The sequence below is a fragment of the Corvus cornix genome, unplaced genomic scaffold, assembly GCF_000738735.6.
Source record: "Corvus cornix cornix isolate S_Up_H32 unplaced genomic scaffold, ASM73873v5 scaffold16, whole genome shotgun sequence".
NCBI classification, from domain to species: Eukaryota; Metazoa; Chordata; class Aves; order Passeriformes; family Corvidae; genus Corvus; species Corvus cornix.
In genome coordinates this window covers 111,376-129,196 of record NW_024108684.1, presented here as the reverse complement: position 1 = coordinate 129,196, position 17,821 = coordinate 111,376, and the positions used below count along the sequence as shown (strand labels likewise).

Genomic DNA, 17,821 nt, shown 5'->3' with positions numbered 1-17,821 from the left:
CCCAAAACTCTCTTAAAACTTTCCCAAAATAGAAACACAGAAATACTGGAGCTTGTGTAATAAAGAGAGATCCTGCCTGAAGAAACAGTGGTCTCTGTTTGGTTTTTTCCAAGCTGCTACAGAAACAAACAAAGGTAGAAAGGTAAAAATGAACAAAGGAAGGAAGGTGAAAAAGGCAGTTCAAAATCTCTTTATGGCCCCATGAAAAAGAAAGTTGCTTTGAGCTGAAAACCTAAGGAGGCTTTAGGCCCCTCCCTGCAGGCACAAATTCCCTCTCTCTGCTTCTCCTTTTTCTGGGGCTGCATTTTGGAGCAGCCCAAGCTCAGGGATCAATCAGGGAATAAAGAGGATTTTTTCCCTTCACCTCTGCTTCCCCAATCTCCTGTGGCCAGGGACATTTAACAGCCCCCATTTAAAGAGCTCTGACCTGCAGACAGCAGGAAAAAGCTGCTTTTTCCTCTGCTGATCCTCAGATGTGTTTTCAGTCCCTGCTAGGCGGCTCCCTAATTCCAGCCCTGTAACAAAAGGCCCATTTTAAACCCAATATTCCTATTTCAGGCAGAGCTGGGGGGATTTTTGCTGAGTTTGAAGTTCCTGGAAGCCTTTGGCACTTTGCTTTCAGTGATCCTGGATCCAGCCCAGCAAGAGCTGCCCCAGATCTGGGGCAAGGTGGAAAGAAGGGAGCAGATTAAGATCCTAATCTTGATTCCATCACGGATTTTTTCATCACCAGTCCTGGTGAATCACTTTCACTTTTATTATTCCTCCTGTCCCATTCTCCATCTGGGAGATAAGATCTTCTTCCCTGGGCTTTTTTTTTAATTTAAGGTAGATTGCACTGACACCTTCTGAGGGAGGATGGATTGACAGCTGAATGGATTTTAGTAGAGGAAACAGCTTTAAAAAGCCAGAAAAAATCTGTTTATGGCCCCATGAAAAAGAAAGTTGCCTTGAGCTGAAAACCTAAGGAGGCTTTAGGCTCTGTACAGTCCTGAATTAATGAGAGTTTCTGTTCTATTCCTAATTTTCAAAGCTTTTGCTTTTAAAGACAAAGTCCATATTAATGTTTTGTTCCAGCCATTACCTGGCCTCGAAATCTGGGACCTCAGCCATGCTGTTCCCTAATCCCAGGGATTACCCAGCCTTTCTTTCCCTTGCATCCTAAATACCACATAAAAAAAGGGCCGAAGGGCTCATTTCAATTTTATCTGCAGTGGTTTTATCTCAAAACTTCCTCGAGTGTTTCTCCATTTCTCTTTGAATCCGGGGGCGAGGGGACCAGCTCCTTTGGAGCTGTGATTTTCCCAGATTTCCCAGGCTTTACGGGAAGGGGAGGGACCCAAGGTCGTTTCCCTCAGTCAGGAATTTTGCCATGGGAATTCAGCTGCTCTCCAGGCAGTTCTTCTGTCAAACCATTCATCAGCTCGGAAAAGTTGATTAATCCACGTAGGGGCTGTGGAGAGAAGGATACAAAGGAACTTTTCCATGATTTTGGGGCTTGAAGAGGGAGTGAATTTCCCTCAAAGCTGGGAAGGGCCTGAGGATGATAAAGCAAAGGAGCAGCTTCATCTCTCCCTGGCAGAGAGCTCTGGGCTCCATTATGGATACAAATCAATCCCAGCAGGATTTCAAAGGGTTTCTTTAGGATGTCAGGTCCCTCTTTATCAGATCCCTGCTGGGATTCAGGGCCTGCCTGGTCACGGGGTGCTTTGATAAGGGCTGGATTTAAATCCCAGATCTGAGAGCAGACATGAAAGTTCCCTGGGTTTCTAAGGGTTGAAAAGCTCGAGCTGGCTTCGCTGCAGAGCTGAAAAGTCAGGATAAGAGAGAGCAAGGAGTGGCCAGCAGGCTCAGGCTCCTGATCACGCCCCTGGGATCCATGGGATCCATAGGATCCGTGGCCTCTGGCACGCTGCTCCAGCACCCTGCAGGGTGACTGACAGCCGGGCAGGGGAAGGAGCCACCAGCAGCTCTGCGATGTGCACCATCGTTCACCTTGCACGTGGCCTAAACAGCCACCAAGCACCGATGGACTGACGGAGCCGAAAATATCGGCGAGATCTCAGTTTGCACTCCAAATTCCCTGCAGCCTGTTCCCTTCCTGATCCATCCCTTGAAGCAGCAAGAGTGGAATTCCTTCCGTGGTTGCTCTTTCCATCCTGTTTTCCACTCAACAAGAAAAAGCAGCCACGTGAACAGGAGTAAAAGCCCCAAACCCACAAAAAAGCACATTCTCAGCATCACTAATCCCTGCCAAATTGCCAGGAACCTTCCAAAACTACATCCAAGCTTGGAAACAGGGAGCCAGTTGTTTGTTTAAGCAGCTATTGATCCAGTCTCTTCCAGCTAATTAAACTATTCACTATTTAAACTCATTAAACTGCTCATCCTGCTCCTGGCAGCCAGAGGCAAAGAAGAAATCGTGTCTAGATTAAATGGTGATGGTGAATGTGCCCATCCTAGTCCTTGGAGAGGTTGGAATTGCATCCCTGTTCCTCTGCTCTCTTTTCCTTCCTTTTTCCTGGAGTGATTCCCACCCGGATTCCTCAGCTCCAGCTCTCTGAGCAGCCTCACGGGGAGCATTTCATCCCCTTGGAGCCAACTCCATTTGTTGCATCCTTCATGCCTCAACCACCCCTAAAAGCAGGGAAGTGCTGATGGGCAGTGCAGCTGCTTCCACTCGGGAATGTTTCCAGTGGAACAGGGAGGGAATTCTGAGAAGCTTCCACCCACTGCACGTTATTGCTGGATAAAAGGTGAGGCAGCAAAGGATCAACAAAGGGAGATTCCAGCAAGACAAAGTCCAGACAAAGAGGCTGCAAGTGTGGCTGGGGCTGCTAAGCTGGGAAAACTGCAAGGTCAGGCTGTGGGAACATGGATTATACTGAGGTCTGGAACCGGTGTTGGGAAGAGAGGGAGAAGGAGAACAAGAGAAAGGGCCCAAAGTAACTGCACAGTGAATTTCCTTACCCTGAGCCAGGCTCATGCCCTGAGCTGACCAATATCTCTGAGCTCCCCCTCAGGGCACAGCCCTGCCAGTAAAGAACAGAAAAATAGAGAAGGACAGAAACAGAGTTAAAGACAAAAAGAGAGAGACAAAGCAATAAGGAAAAAGAGAAAAGCAAAGAAACGGAGTCAAAAACAAACAAGGAAATAGTTAAAGAGAAATAGGAAAATAAACCTAGAGAGAAATATAATTGGAGAGAGTGAGAAGAGAAACTGAGAGACAGAGGTAGAAACAGTGAGAAAAAGAAAAACAGACACAGAAATGACGATAGACAGGGAAAAGTAAAGTGAGGAATAGACTAGAAAGTAAAGCAAAGCAAGACATACAGTAAAAAAATTACTGAACCACACCAAAGAAAGACAGGAGCCGGGGGGGGGGGGGGGGGGGGGGGGGAGGGGAGGGTGGGCATCTTGATTAGGGTTTTAGGGTTTATTCAACTTGATTGAATGGATTTTTGTATACAGAAACAACAATGTATACAAATAAAGTACAAATACAATCCATATACACACTGGTAAAAGTCCAATTTGCATACAGAGCAATACATGGAAATGCAGCAGCAAGCCCAAATACAGACCAATACGGAGCAACACAAGCCAAATACATATCAATAAAATATAACAATTATTCTATTTCTGGAAAACTTGCTACATTTTGTTTTATTGCTAGAGGAAACCCAAAACAACAGCACCACAGGGAGAACATAACAGTCATCCACCACACACACCTCTTTCAGCTTCCACACAACCCCACCATCATCTCAACCACTCTCCCCACCCAGGCCCCTCGGGAACAGGGTTCCCGGAAGCCTCCAAATTGTCCTGCCTGACAAAACCCCGGCACAGTCCGCACCCAAACCTTGGCGATGAACATCGCCTCGCAGACCGGCCAGGACCAAGGAAAACCCAGCTGGGGTTTTTTTATTCTAAATTTAAAAACGTGTTGAAAAACCTCAAAGACAAAAACCATCCACACACGGTTAGAACCATTCCACACACACTCTCACAGGCAGACACAACCTCACACACACAGATACAGACAGTCACACACTCTTCAGCTTACACCCCAACTGCAGCCATTCATCAAAACACTCCACTGATGGAGATACTTTGGTACATCTCCCCCGGCTGCCGCTCCTCAACGTTGAGCCGTAGATTCTGGGAAAATCGGTAGCGTCGGTGACCGTGGAGATCCAAAGCTGCCTCGGGACCTGCGAGAAAATGTGAAGCGGTCAGAGAGTGGCCCGTGGCTAGGAGTTATCCCCACACCAGGCCCATAAATTTTCTGCCCAAAACCCCATAGAAAATAGATGAACCCTTAAGTTTTATGGCTGTTCTACCTAACTGTGACTCTACGTGCCAGGGCAGGGCGGCTCCGACCCTAAGCGGCGCGCGGACGGGCGGCACCCCAAATTAAAATAAGATGACGCGAGGGCTCGAGATGAGTCTCCGGAAGATTAGTTCTCGAGCGCGATACGCTTAGAGGCGATGGAACCTACTGAAATGCTGCGGTCACGGAGGGAGGGTCCGATACACTCCCTATAGAAGTCCAAGGGAATGGTATGTGAAAAGAAGCCAGGACCAAAACTGAGAAGGAAGATGGATGAGAACATCTTGTGTACTTCCTCCGGTCTCAAGAAGTAAAGATGCCAGAATAAGCCCCATCCGGGAAAGTAGGCAAGTAAGAGTACGGCCAATAGAGCACAGAACGACGCAAAAAAATCCCTGACGTGCAACAAAGCCCTGTGACACAGAGGACAATGGACACTACAGAACATAGACACAACCTACAGAACAGAGACACAAGTTGAAACTGCCCAGCAGTTTCACCTGATGGACCCAAGATTCCTGCTGCAAAATTGGCCAGAGGCCGATGATGCCAAAGGAAAGAAGGCTCTACGGCAATAACACATGATGGTGAAACATACTTACAAGAAGTTAGTACCAAAGCTGTTAAGAGGATGCTCAAGAAGCTCAGGAGGCCTAGAGAAGAAGGCAACAACTGCTAGGGGACCAGGGCGATCGCTCCGGACCCAAAGGCGAGCTCCTCAGGCAAAAAAGATCCGCGATGACATCGAGACTCAGAGAAGGCCGATGACATGAAGCTCGTGAGAACACAGAGACGGGTCGGAACCGTTCTGCCCGGCAAAAGGTCAGGCGATGCTGAGGAGAAACCCTCTCCCTTTACTTCCAAGGGGCCTATCCCACTACAGCCCTCTCCTCTAAGCTAACTTCAAATTGCCTCCTGCAATTCCAAAGGGTTTTCCCTTGTCTCCACCACCGGTCCCGACACTTAGCTTTTGGAAGACGAGCCGACAAAATCCATCCTCAATGGAAATGAGCACACGGGCGCCGTGGATGTTAATACAGTCCCCAGGGTCTGTTTCGGTGGCTGTAAAAATTCAGAAAAAAAATTCAGACCGCAATGAGACGTCCCAAAAGTGACCCCTTGCACAAGGCCTCCCTCCCTCCTAAGGGCCGAGGCTCATCGCTTACCTGCCGCTTCCAAACTTCGGCTCTGCGGCTGCTCACGGTACCTAAGACGACAAAACAGAAAACATCACTGTGGCCCTCGAGAATATTAATCCCCGGGCGTCCTCCACACCAATACCCCAGCTCACCTCAAATCTTCATCCGATTCCAGAGGCGGCCCAGAAAATACCTGCAAGGCAAAAAGGTACATGCTTAGTTCACCGCCACATACCGCTCACCTATTACTTGCCCCGCTTAAAGGCCAACTCACCTGATTGTGTCTATTTCTTGGCATGTCCAAGGCAGCAGCAGCAGCACCTGCAAAGAAACAAAGCAAAAAAACATCCTGAAAGACTTTGAAATCACAACCTCCCCCCTCCAATTAAAGTACACTGCACCTATACCTTAAGCTTGCACCCACCTGGCTGCCAGCATCCCAGACCAGGACATCTTGCAGGTGGACCTCCTAAAATGCACAAAAAACAACAGATGCTTAGAGCTGCACCAGAAATTGATAACTGAGCAAGAAAAACTAGTTCGGTCCACCGGTCACCTGCTTACCTCGCTCACTTCACCTTGATGGCTGAGATCCGGCTTTACCTCCTAAAAATAAAGACAAAGAACAATGCTGGAACACAGCCACCATTTACACTTGCCCCGCAAAGACAAACAGTGACCGACCTTCATGTGGGAACTCCCTCTCCGGGTATGGGGCGCTCTGCCACAGATTTAATCCCTCTGCATCTGAAAGAAAGCGATGACAAAAGTCAAAGGGCTGCATGAGAACTTCACAGCTCCAGCCATCCTGTGTCAATCTAGGAATACCATCTAGAGGCCAAACTACAGCCTACATCACAAATTACAAGTCCCCAGGCCTTGTCCTATTACACCCATATGCCAGACCGTGCAGCAGGGCAGAGCAGCTCCAGGCCAAATTCATGCAGACACCTGTGACACAGGAAAGGACAAAGGAGGGGATGGGATGAAGAGAGAAAACCCTCGGCGAGAAGAACGATCGCAAGGACCGAGAGAACGAGGAATGAGATGACCTAGGCAAGACCGACGGTGAGCCGACGAGGCTCGAAGAACCCTGGCAGAAGAAGGACTTATTCTGAGAACCGCAAAGACGGATGCCCGAGAATCATACAGTCAGAACCCTCTACCACTCTTCACATTCTGACAAGTCCTAATCCACTCTAATGGATCGTTGCAGCATACAGCTGTGAATACAGCTCAGAACAAGACCATAAAAGACATCCGACTTGACACTTCTAAAGAGAGATGCGATTCTGATGCGCCTCCAAGCTCTCGAGTCAAAGGATTGATGGTATCGGCACTGGGTGGAGGAGCACCAAGAGCGGAGATGCTAAGAATAACACCCAGCGTTTCCAATAAGATTCTCAAAGGGCTAAGGCAAAAGACCTGCAACAGAAGATGCCCAAAAGACACAGAACATACAATAGAAAAGTGACACACACCGGGACTGCTCTGCTCACCTTGGCATTGTGATCAAAGGTGAGACTTGCCCTTTATGTGGCCTAAGGGGCCCCTTCCTGGACATCCCCACCTCCAAAGCTGACTCAAAAATCCCTCCCAGCAAGCCCTGACCCAACACCTTGCTTTCATTCCCTCAGTGGATTGTAGCCCTCAACTTATCTCTCAGACATCTGGAGATGGGAATCCTCCTCAGGCACAACAGAAGGCCGGCTCACCCTCTGGGAAGCTCCTGTCATCACCAGGCTATCGTCTCCTAGTCAACCACAATAAAGAAAACCAAACACCACTACAGGAACTTAGTGGCACATCAGCCAAAGCCCCGACAATTCCACTACTCACTGTCTCCTAAGAAGGCCGGGGTCCTCGGGCCACACGCTTCGGCCACGCTCCGAGGCCGACACCGTCATCACAGGGTATGCCTGGGTTAAGAGGAGACAAGGTGTTGTGGCATTGCTGAAACTTGAGTGGACCCTCCCTCCTCCTCCCTCCCTCCCCGACTCACCGCAACTTCTCGGCCATGGATGTACCAGAAGGTACCTCCGAACAGAAAATGTAAAGGCTTCATTGCAGAGTCCCATAAGAGCGCTCACGACAGCGGCAAAGCAGGTCCGTCGGCTGGTCGGCGAGGAGGTTCGGCATAAAAAAAGTGGACCCCCTAAAACACACAAATGACAATAGATGCTTAGAACTGCACCAGAAATTGATAACCGAGCAATAACAACTCATTCTATCACTGCTTACCTCACTCCATCAACCTTGACTGCTGCTATCCGGCTTTAGCTCCTGAAAGCAAAGACAAAGAATAGTGCTGTAACACAGCCACCATTAACACTTGCCCCACAAACACAAACAGTGACTGACCTTCTTGCGGGAACCCCCTCACCCAGTCTGGGGCGCCCTGCCACAGATTTCATCCGTCTGCATCTGAAAGAAAGCGATGACAAAAGTCAGAGTCCTGCATGAGAACTTAACAGCTCCAGCCATCCTGTGTCAATCTAGGAATACCATCTAGAGGCCAAACTACACCCTACATTACAGATTTCAAGGCCTTGGGACTTGTCCTACTACACCTATACACCAGACTACATGGCAGGGCAGAGCAGCTCCAGGCCAAACCCATGCAGGCACCTGTGACACAGGAAATGACAAACAAGGAGATGCGATGAAGAGAGAAAACTCTGGCAAGAGGAATGACGGCAAGGACCGAGAGAATGCAGAGCGAGATGGTCTCAGCGAGACCGACGAGGCTCGAAGAAGATGCTAACGGAAGGGCTCATTCTGAGAACGGCAAAGATGGATGACTGAGAATCGTACAGTCAGAATCCTCTACCACTCTTTGCATTCTGACAAGTCCTAATCCTCTGTAATGGATCACTGCAGTGCACAGCTGTGAATACAGCTCAGAACAAGACCTCTGGCTCTAAAGGGAGATGTGATTCCGATGCACATCCGAGCTCGTCGGTCAAAGGTCTCACGGTATCAGCACCCAGCCAAGGATGCTAAGGATGATGCCCAGCATTTCTGATAAGCTGGCCCCTCAAAGGGCTAAGGAAAAAGACCTAAGACACAAGATGCCCAAAAGACACAGAACATACAATAGACAGGTGACACACACCAGGACTGCTCTGCCCGCCTCGGCATTGTGATCAAAAGTGAGACTTGGCCTTTATGTGGGCTAAGGGGCCCCTTCTTGGACATTCCTGCCTTCAAAGCTGACTCAAAAATCCCTCCCAGCGAGGCCCGACCCAGCACCCTGCTTTCATCCCCTCTGTGGGTCATAACCCTCAACTTATCTCTCGGACATCTGGAATGTGAATCTGCCTCAGGTGCAAAATAAGGCTGCCCCGCTGTCCGGGAAGTTCCTGCCATCTCCTAGTCAGCTACAACAAAGAAAACCAAACATCAGTACATGAACTTAGTGGCACGTCAGCCAAAGCCTGACGATTCCGCTACTCACCATCTCCTAAGAAGGCCGGGGTCCTCTGGCAGCACGCTTCAGCCACGCTCCAAGGCTGATGCCATCATTGCGGGATATGCCTGGGTTAAGAAGGGACAAGGTGCTGTGGAATTAGTTGAACTTGAGGGGACCCTCGCTCCTCCTGCATCCCTCCCCGACTCGCCGCAACTCCTCTGCCGTTGCCAAAGGTCACCCGCAAGGCACCTTGGAACAGAAAATGTAAAGGCTTCATTGCAGAGTCCCATAACGCTTTGGGAGGGCTCACAAGGGTGGCGAGCCGGCTCTGTCAGCCGGTCGGTGAGGGGATTTGGCATAATACAAGTGGACTGCCTAAAACACACAAATGACCGTGGCTGCTTAAAGTCTAGAGTACCGGCACTCAGCACCTGAGCAATAACAACTTTTACCTTCCACCGGTCACCGCTTACCTCACTCACTTGACCTTGACTGCTGCTATCCGGCTTTATCTCCTAAAAATAAAGACCAAGAATGGTACTATAACATAGCCATCATTTACACTTGCCCAGCACAGACAGTGACTGACCTTCCTGCGGGAATCCCCTCACCTGGTATGGGGCTCTCTGCCACCGATTTAATCCATCTGCATCTGAAAGAAAGTGATGACAAAAGTCAAAGGGCTGCATGAGAATTTCACGGCTCCAGCCATCTCATGTGAATCTAGGAATATCATCTAGAGCCCAGCTACAACCTACATTACAAATTTCAAGTCCCCAGGCCTTGTTCTATTACACCTACGTGCCAGGGTATGCGGCAGGGCGGAGCAGCTCCGGGCCAAACCCGTGCAAGCACCCGTGACACAGGAGATGACAAATGAGGAGACATGACAAGGAGAGAAAACTCTCTGTGAAAAGAAAAACCGCAAGCACATCGAAGGGCTAAGGCAGAAGACACAAGACGCCCAAAAAACATAACAATAGACAGGTGACACGACACGCACCGGGATTGCTCTGCCCTGCGCACCTCTGCATTGTGATCAAAAGCGAGACTGTCCCTTTATGGGGACTAAGGGGCCCCTTCTTGGGTATCCCCGTCTCCAAAGCCGACTCAAAAATCCCTCCTGGCGAGTCCCGACCCAAGACCCCGCTTTCATCCCCTCTGTGGGTCTTAGCCCTCAACTTATCTCTCGGAAGTCCAGGGCTGCGAATCCTCCTCGGGTGCAAAAGAAGGCCGCTCACCGTCTGGGAAGCTCCTGCCGTCATCGGGCTGTTGTCTCTTAGTCGGCTACGATAAAAAAAAACCCCAAACGTCAAGGCCTGAACTTAGCGGGACGTGGGCCACTACAATTCTTGTACTCACCATCTCCTAAGATGGCCGGGGTCCTCGGGCCGCACGCTTCGGCCGCGCTCCGAGGCTGACGCCACCGTCGCAGGCTATACCTGAGTTAAGAGGAGACAAGGTGATGTGGCATTGCAGAAACTTGAGTGGACCCTCGCTCCTCCCTCCCTCCCTGACTCACCCCACCTCCTCAGCCATTGCCAAAGGCAACATGGAGAGCACCTTCAAATGGAAAAGGTAACGGCTTCTTCTCAGAGTCCCGTGATACTTGGGGAGGGCTCACGAGGGCAGCGAGCCAGGTCCGTCGGCCGGTCGGTGAGGGGGTTCAGCATAATACAAGTGGACCCCCTAAAACACACAAATGACAGTGGATGTTAAGAGCTGCACCAGAACTTGGCACCCAAGCAATAACAACTGGTTCTTTCCACCAGTGACTTCTTACCTCACTCACTTGACCTTGACTGCTGCTATCCAGCTTTACCTCCTAAGAACAAAGACAAGGAACAATGCTGTAACATAGCCACCATTTACACTCACCCTGCAAACACAAACAGTGACTCACCTTCCTGCAGGAACCCCCTCAGCCGGTATGGGGTCCTCCGCCACGGATTTAATCCATCTGCATCTGAAAGAAAGCAATGACGAAGTGCTGCATGAGAACTTAACAGCTCCGGCCATCCTGTGTCAATCCAGGAATATCATCTAGAGGCCAAACTACACCCTACATTACAAATTTCAAGTCCCCAAGCCTTGTCCTCTTACACCTATATGCCAGAGTATGCAGCAGGGCAGAGCAGCTCCAGGCCAGACCCATGCAGGCACCTGTGACATGGGTGATGACAAATGAGGGGATGCAATGAGGACAGAATTCTCAGCAAAAAGCATGACCGCAAGCACATTGAAGGGCTAAGGCAGAAGACCGGCAACACAAGATGCCCAAAAGACACAGAACATACAATAGACAACGCAACATGCACTGGGACTGCTCTGCCCTGTGCACCTCAGCATTGTGATCAAATGTGAGACTTTCCCTTTATGCGGGCTAAGGGGCCCCTTCTTGGGTATCCCCATCTCCAAAGCTGACACAAAAATCCCTCCCGGCGAGCCCCAACTCAATACTCCACTTTCAGCCCCTCGACTTATCTTTCGGACATCCGGGGATGTGAATCCACCTGGGACGCAAATGAAGACTACCTCACCGTCCTGGAAGCTCCTGCCATCGCCAGGCTGTTGTCTCTTAGACAGCTACAATAAAGAAAACCAAACCAAACATCAGTGCACGAACTGAGCGGCACCTGGGTCAGAACCCCACAATTCCTGTACTCACCGTCTCGTAAGAGGGCCGGGTCCTGGGGCCGCACGCTTCGGCCGCGCTCCGAGGCTGACGCTGCTGTCACAGGGTACACCTGGGTTAAAGAGGAGACGAGGGGGTGCGGCATTGCTGAAACTTGAGCTGACCCTCGCTCCTCCTCCCTCCCTCCCTCCCCAACTCGCTGCAATTCCTCTGCCGTAGCCAAAGGCTGCCCTGACAGCACCTTCAAATGGAAAAGGGAAAAGCTCGGTCACAGAGTCCCGTAACACTTCTGGAGGGCTCACGAGGGCGGCGGGCCGGGTCCATCGCTTTAGTGTGTTTTAAGACGTGTAAACGCGTCCTCTGTGCTTCAGGAAAAAGCCTTAGGGGGGTCAGAATAGACACCTTTTACCTACGTACAGCCCTCAAAACCCCTCCTGGTGCTTCCTAAACCGGTTACCCTGTGTTGGAATGAAAGCTCCTCTGGACTCACGCCCAGAGGGAAGCCAAAGCACAGGGGTTGAATTAAAACCTTGCACAAGCTGAGATACATGAAGCCACACCAAAGTGAAATGGCAATATAAATTTTTTAGCTTTTAGGAGAAATATATGCTAAGTGTCTTAAACATTAAAAAGCTATAGCAGACACCTTAAACACAGTTCTTGCTGCAGCAGCGTTACCTTTTCACAAAATTCTTTACTTTAGACAAAACACAGATGGAATTATACTGCTCACATTTTTTAGATGGAGTGTTCACATAAACAATAAGAACCGATAGAAACTGCATACCCATATCTGTGCAATACCTATATAACACTTGTGTAAGGCTTATGAATGTTAGAATTAGACCAGGATAGGTTAAGAACAGAAAGACTAGAATTGTGTATTAATCTTATTCATCAGTTAGCAAATATAATCCACACTTCTACAAGAAAAAATAGAGTCTAAAAAATACTGTATAGAGTCTAAGAAATAGAGTATAGTATATATAGAGCATATAGAAGAAGCAGCTAGCTGTGCCTGCTGTTGCTGCTTGGCTTTATCATGTAACCCCCTTTGAACTCAGCCTTTAAGAAAGGTATAAGACTATGAAATAAAGAACTTCACAGAACAGCAGCCTCCTCTGCTCTTTTACCCTGCTCCAAGAAAGTGGAGTACCCTGTCGAAGGCTCAACAACCCTGCTCATGCTTCCTCTCCCAGTCACAATCCATGACTTACCTATCAGAAGCCTCAATTTCAGATGCCATTGTTGATGTGGGGCAGAAGTTACAGTGCTCCTAAAACAAAACAAGAACAAAAAAAGAAATTATAAAAGCACCTTACTACCCCTGAGCACACAACCCAAAACTGACAGCTTAAATACTCCCTGTGTTCAATGCTATCTTCTTCCCAGTGTCTTTAATGCCTCTGTTGCTTTAGAGGCTAAAAGCACCCCCTTGAAGAAGGGAAAAAAAAAAAAAAAAAAAAAAAAAAAAAGAAGCCAAAATAGGCTAACAGAGTCCCTTCATTGAAACGAAAGGAGAGCCCTCACCCCCATCAATCCCACAGGGGGAATAAATCCCCTTGCAAAAGGCTGGGGTTAATATACCCCTGGCCGGGCCCGCCTCTCGTTCCCATGATGCCCGGGAAAAGGGAGGGAGCAAATACCACAAGGTATAAAAGCCCTCAGAGGAGCTGTAGCTGCTTGCATCCTCTGGCTTAAGTGTAAGGTGAGTAAAGTGCTAGATAGAGGAAAAACTTCTTCAGGGAAATGATAATGCCTTCTTTTTTTCTGCAACTGCATCAAGTGAAAGGGCGGAGACTGGGTAAGAAATAAAACTTTATGCTTTGGCAGCACAGATCGATATAGCTGGTATAGCTAGTTGTTAATTTGCATAATTGTTCCTTAGTGATTACTAACTAGTATTCCACGTGTAACTAATTATATGAATGGCTTTACTCACCTCAAACTTAAGTCAGGTGAGCTAACCAGCTGCAGCTCATTTGAGCTTTTACCCCTTGTGTTATTTGCCTCCTTCCTCTTCCAGAGCATCTTAGGGAGGACAGGTGGGCCTAGCCAGGGTTATATTAATGCCAGCATTTGGCGAAGGCCTTCATTCTTTTTCTGGGATTAACTAGTGAAAGAGCCCTTCTCTTATTTCAATCAAGGGAATCTTTCAGTTTATCTTAGCTTCTTTTCAGCAGGTGCTTTTGGCATCTAAATCACCAGAGGCATTAAAGGCACTGTGAAGAAGATAGCATTGAACACAGTGGGTATTTAAGTTAATGATTTGGGGTTATGTGTCAGGGATGGTAAAGTGCTTTTCTAATTTTTTTGTTTTCTTTTGTTTTGTTTTTTAAGAAGCATTGCAAATCCCTGAAATTCCAGGCTGTGTCAAGTATGGTACTTTGGATTTTTTCAGCAAATTCAGCGTGTTGCAAGAGGGATCTGCCCTGTGTCAGAGATGATGTCTGAGATTGAGGCTTTCCAATGGGTAAGGGGAGGATTGTGACTGGGAGAGGGAGGATGAGTGGGGTACCAGGTTAGGAGTTACGGTGGAGGGGTTTTGAAGGTAGCACAGTGGGAAATGGTGTCTGTTTGGGGGCGCCTAAGGCTTTTCCACAGGCACAGAAGATGCATTTACATGTCTTATGGCACGTAAAGAAAGGCCATGTAGCTCTGTCTCTTGCTAACCTGGGTGCCCATTGTAATAACGGCCGCAGCCTTAGACTCAGGATGACGCCTTAGGCTCCAGGACCCTGGCACACTTGCGACAGGGCGAGTAGCCAACTTGGTGTTTGGCCCATGTGCCATTCAACTCGTGCATTGATTTTGGTTTTCTTTATCGTAGCAGACCAAGAAGCTAACCGGTGATCGCAGGGCCTTCTGAGATGGCTGAGGTGGACTCGTTTCATGTCCGACGTGGATTCATGTCATCGGTTATCTGAAAGATAAGTCGGGGGCCATGAGCCCCAGATGGGATGATAGCAGGGTAGCGGGTTGGAAATTCCTGGGAGAGATTTAAAAATTAGCAGAGGGGAAAGGGATGTCCTCTAAGGGGCTTCTTAGGACAGCTAAAGGGAGCGGCTCTACTTTTGATTGCAGCTGTTGGGTGTGCAGGGCACAGCAGTTCTAGTGTGTCGCGTGTTGTCTAGCGTGTTTCTGGGATCCCGTAGCTCAGATATCTCTGCCTTTTCCCTTGAGGGCCTTATCCCGAGTGTCAGCTGTCATCTCTAGGTTCTCGAATGTTTGCGCTTCTCGGCACGACGCCGATATCGTTCGTTCTTTTACCGGCGGGTTCGGCCACATCTAGGAATTGCATCTCAGAAAAGACCTTGTTCCCAGCTGTGTTGCTGTCTGTCCTTTCCGGCTGTGAGTTATAGCATTCTGGGGCTTATAAGATCCTAAGGATATGGGGAGCATTCTGAGCACAGCATTGTCTCTCAGCCGTCTTGATCATCGTGACCGACAGCTCTTCTCTCGGGTCACTCTGTTACAGTCTTTTCTTCCGCTCCTTAGAGCCTCTTCCGTCCACCGTTGCCGTGCCATCGGTCATCTTTTTTGGCGTCGTCTCGGTCCTCGCTGTCATTCTTCTTCCTGAGAGCTATTTTTTATCATTCTCTTGTCATGCTGCTTGTAGCATAATGTCTTGTTTGAGTTGGTGTTTAGCTTGGAACTGCTCTGCCCTGTGGAATAGAGTGAGGAGTAGGTGGAATAGAAAGAAGATTTTACCGGTAACCTTGAGCTTTGCCTAGCCACCCGAGCTGCACCTCAGACAGAGCAACCATGGCTGGTCTATTCAGGGGTGGGCTGAGACAGCAGCAGCACCTTGCAGTCCTCTAGGCATTTGTCTTAATGCAGGCTCTTCTTGGATCTGAGGAGGTTTGCTTTGAGAAATGAGAACTTGGGAAAAGTTAAGCTTTCCCTGTGTGTCTGAGTGACTTTGACAAATAATGTTTTTGCAGAGACGGATAGGATGTAAACCCGATATGAACGGAGGAGGCTGGAGGACCATGGCACCCAACCCCTGAGCGGCGGCCTGACTTTCAGCTCTGTGTTTACCTCATTGTTTGGCTTTTCCTTTAATTTTGAAGATGCAAAGCACTCAACACGGCCGGGTATCGGCGCCGGGGAGATGGTGAGCCAGGTGAATACCGGCAGCCGAGATGAGTATTGATTCCAGCACACAACTGGATGCTACCAGAGTTGTTGTATTAGCGATGAAACTATAAGCATCCTTTGTTTTCTGGGTGTTTTACAGGTGGTCTGCAGAATTCAAACTGCTACTCCAGTATGACAGAGACCCCTGCAGAAAGAGGTCGTGGTCCAGAGGTTTCAGACAGAAATTAAACTGCCAGTGTGATGCTTTTGGACACTATGTCAGTACAGGACTTTGCATTTTGATTTGCCCCTTCTCCTCCAGGATAGTCAGCCATTGTTCAGCTTTTCAGGGGAGGTGAGAATGGTGGCTGTGTTACAGCATTGTTCTGTGTCTTTATTTCTAATAGGTAAAGCCGGATAGCAGCAGTCAAGGTCGATGGAGCCAAGTGAGCGGCGACCCATGGACAGAAGGAGTTGTTATTGCTTGGGAGCCAAGTTCTGGTACAGCTCTAAGCATCTGTAATTGTTTGTGCATTTTAGGTGGTGCGCTTCTATTATGCCGCAGCCCCTCGCTGACCGGCTCACGGACCCAGCTCGCCGCCCTCGTGTGCCTTCCAGAAGTATTACAGGAGTCTGCAGTGAAGCCTTTACATTTCCTGTTCAAAGGTGCCATCCGGGCAGCATTCGGCAACAGGAGAGGTGTTGGGGCAAGTCAGGGAAGGAGCGAGGGTCTGCTCAAGTTTCAGCAATGCCACACCCCCTTGTCTCCTCGCAACCCAGGTATACCCTGTGACGACGGCATTGGTCCAGAGCATGGCCCAAATGTGCAGCCCTAGGACCCTGGCCTTCTTAGGAGACTGTGAGCAGAGGAATTGTCGGGTTCTGGCCGAGGTGCCACTAAGTTCCTGCACTGATGCTTCTTTAGTTATCCTTATTGTAGCTGACTAAGAGACAGCCGCCCAGCGAGGGCAGGAGAGTCCAGAACTACAAGGCGGCCTTCTTTTGCGCCCAAGGCGGATTAGCATCCCCGGACATCTGAGAGGTAAGTCGAGGGGGTGAAAGCGGGGTGTCAGGTCAGGGCTCGCCAGGAGGGAATACTGAGTCAGCTTCGGAGATGGGGGTAACCAAGAGGGGACCCCTTAGGCCCTGTAAAGGGAAAGTCTCACTTTTGATCACAAGGCCGAGGTGCGTGGGGCAGAGCAGTCCGGGTGCATGTTGTGTCACTTGTCTGTTGTACGTTCTGTGTCTTTTGGGCATCTCGTGTCTTTAGTCTTAGCCATTCGATGTGCTTGCAGTCATTCTTCTCACCGAGAGTTTTCTCTCCTCGTCGCTTCCCCTCATTTGTCATCTGCTGTGTCACGGGTGCCTGCATGGGTTTGGTCTGGAGCTGCTCTGCCCTGCTGCATAGCCTGGCCTATAGGTGTAATAGGACAAGGCTTGGGGACTTGAAATTTGTCATGTAGGGTGTAGTTTGGCCTCTAGATGATATTCCTAGATGTACACAGGATGGCTGGAGCTGTTAAGTCACGATGCAGCCCTTTGAATTTTGTCATCACTTTCTTTCAGATGCAGACGGGTTAAATCCGTGGCAGAGCGCCCTACACCGGGTGAGGGGGTTCCCATGGGAAGGTCTGTCACCGTTTGTCTTTGCAGGGCAAGCGTAAATGGTGGCTGTGTTATAGCATTGTTCTTTGTTTTTATTTTTAGGAGGTAAAGCTGGATAGCAGCAGTCAAGGTCAGGTGAGCAAAGTGAGCGGCGATCAGTGGACAAAATGAGTTGTTGTTGGTCGGGTATCAATTTATGGTGCAGCTCTAAGCATCTGTTGTTGTTTGTTCTTTTTAAGTGGTCCACTCACAAGATGTCCTGGCCCAGGTTCCTGGTGGCCTGGTGGGTGCAAGCTTATGGTATAGGTGTGATGTGCTTCAATTGGAACAGGAAGGTGGTGGTTTTACACTATGTCAGCATGCTTTTTTTCTTTCTTTCTTTGCAGGTGCTGCCACTGCCTTGGACATGCCAATAAATAGAGGCGAACGAGTGAGTCGGCATTTGGGTTAGGGCGAGCGGTATGTGGCGCCATGCTAAGCGTGTGCCTTTTCACTTTGCAGGTATCGTCCGGGCCACCTCCGGAGTTGGATGGAGATTTGAGGTGAGCCGGGGAGGCGGTGCAGAGGAACCCTGGGACTTACTCTTCTCGAGGGCAATAGTCACGTTTTCTGTT

At 49.2% G+C, this 17,821-nt stretch overlaps 2 long non-coding RNA genes across 9 annotated transcripts; one reads left to right on the top strand and one right to left on the bottom strand.

Annotated features, from left to right (window-relative positions):
• Positions 1-6,051: 6,051 nt before the first annotated feature.
• LOC104686538 lies at positions 6,052-9,307 on the bottom strand. Its single transcript, XR_005604774.1, has 7 exons — positions 8,933-9,307; positions 7,837-8,855; positions 7,717-7,758; positions 7,478-7,630; positions 7,315-7,394; positions 6,160-7,228; positions 6,052-6,081 (listed from the first exon to the last, which is right to left on the bottom strand). It is a non-coding gene; the product is annotated as an uncharacterized LOC104686538 (long non-coding RNA).
• Positions 9,308-13,168: 3,861 nt separating this feature from the next.
• Positions 13,169-17,726, top strand: LOC104694614. 8 transcript variants are annotated; one of them, XR_005604768.1, is made up of 7 exons: positions 13,169-13,230; positions 13,924-13,995; positions 14,353-15,648; positions 15,763-16,644; positions 17,169-17,342; positions 17,447-17,490; positions 17,594-17,726. It is a non-coding gene; the product is annotated as an uncharacterized LOC104694614 (long non-coding RNA). The 8 variants fall into 8 exon arrangements; XR_005604763.1 differs by having other exon boundaries at positions 15,763-15,957; positions 16,143-16,644; positions 17,169-17,726; XR_005604766.1 differs by having other exon boundaries at positions 17,169-17,209; positions 17,310-17,726.
• Positions 17,727-17,821: the final 95 nt, after the last annotated feature.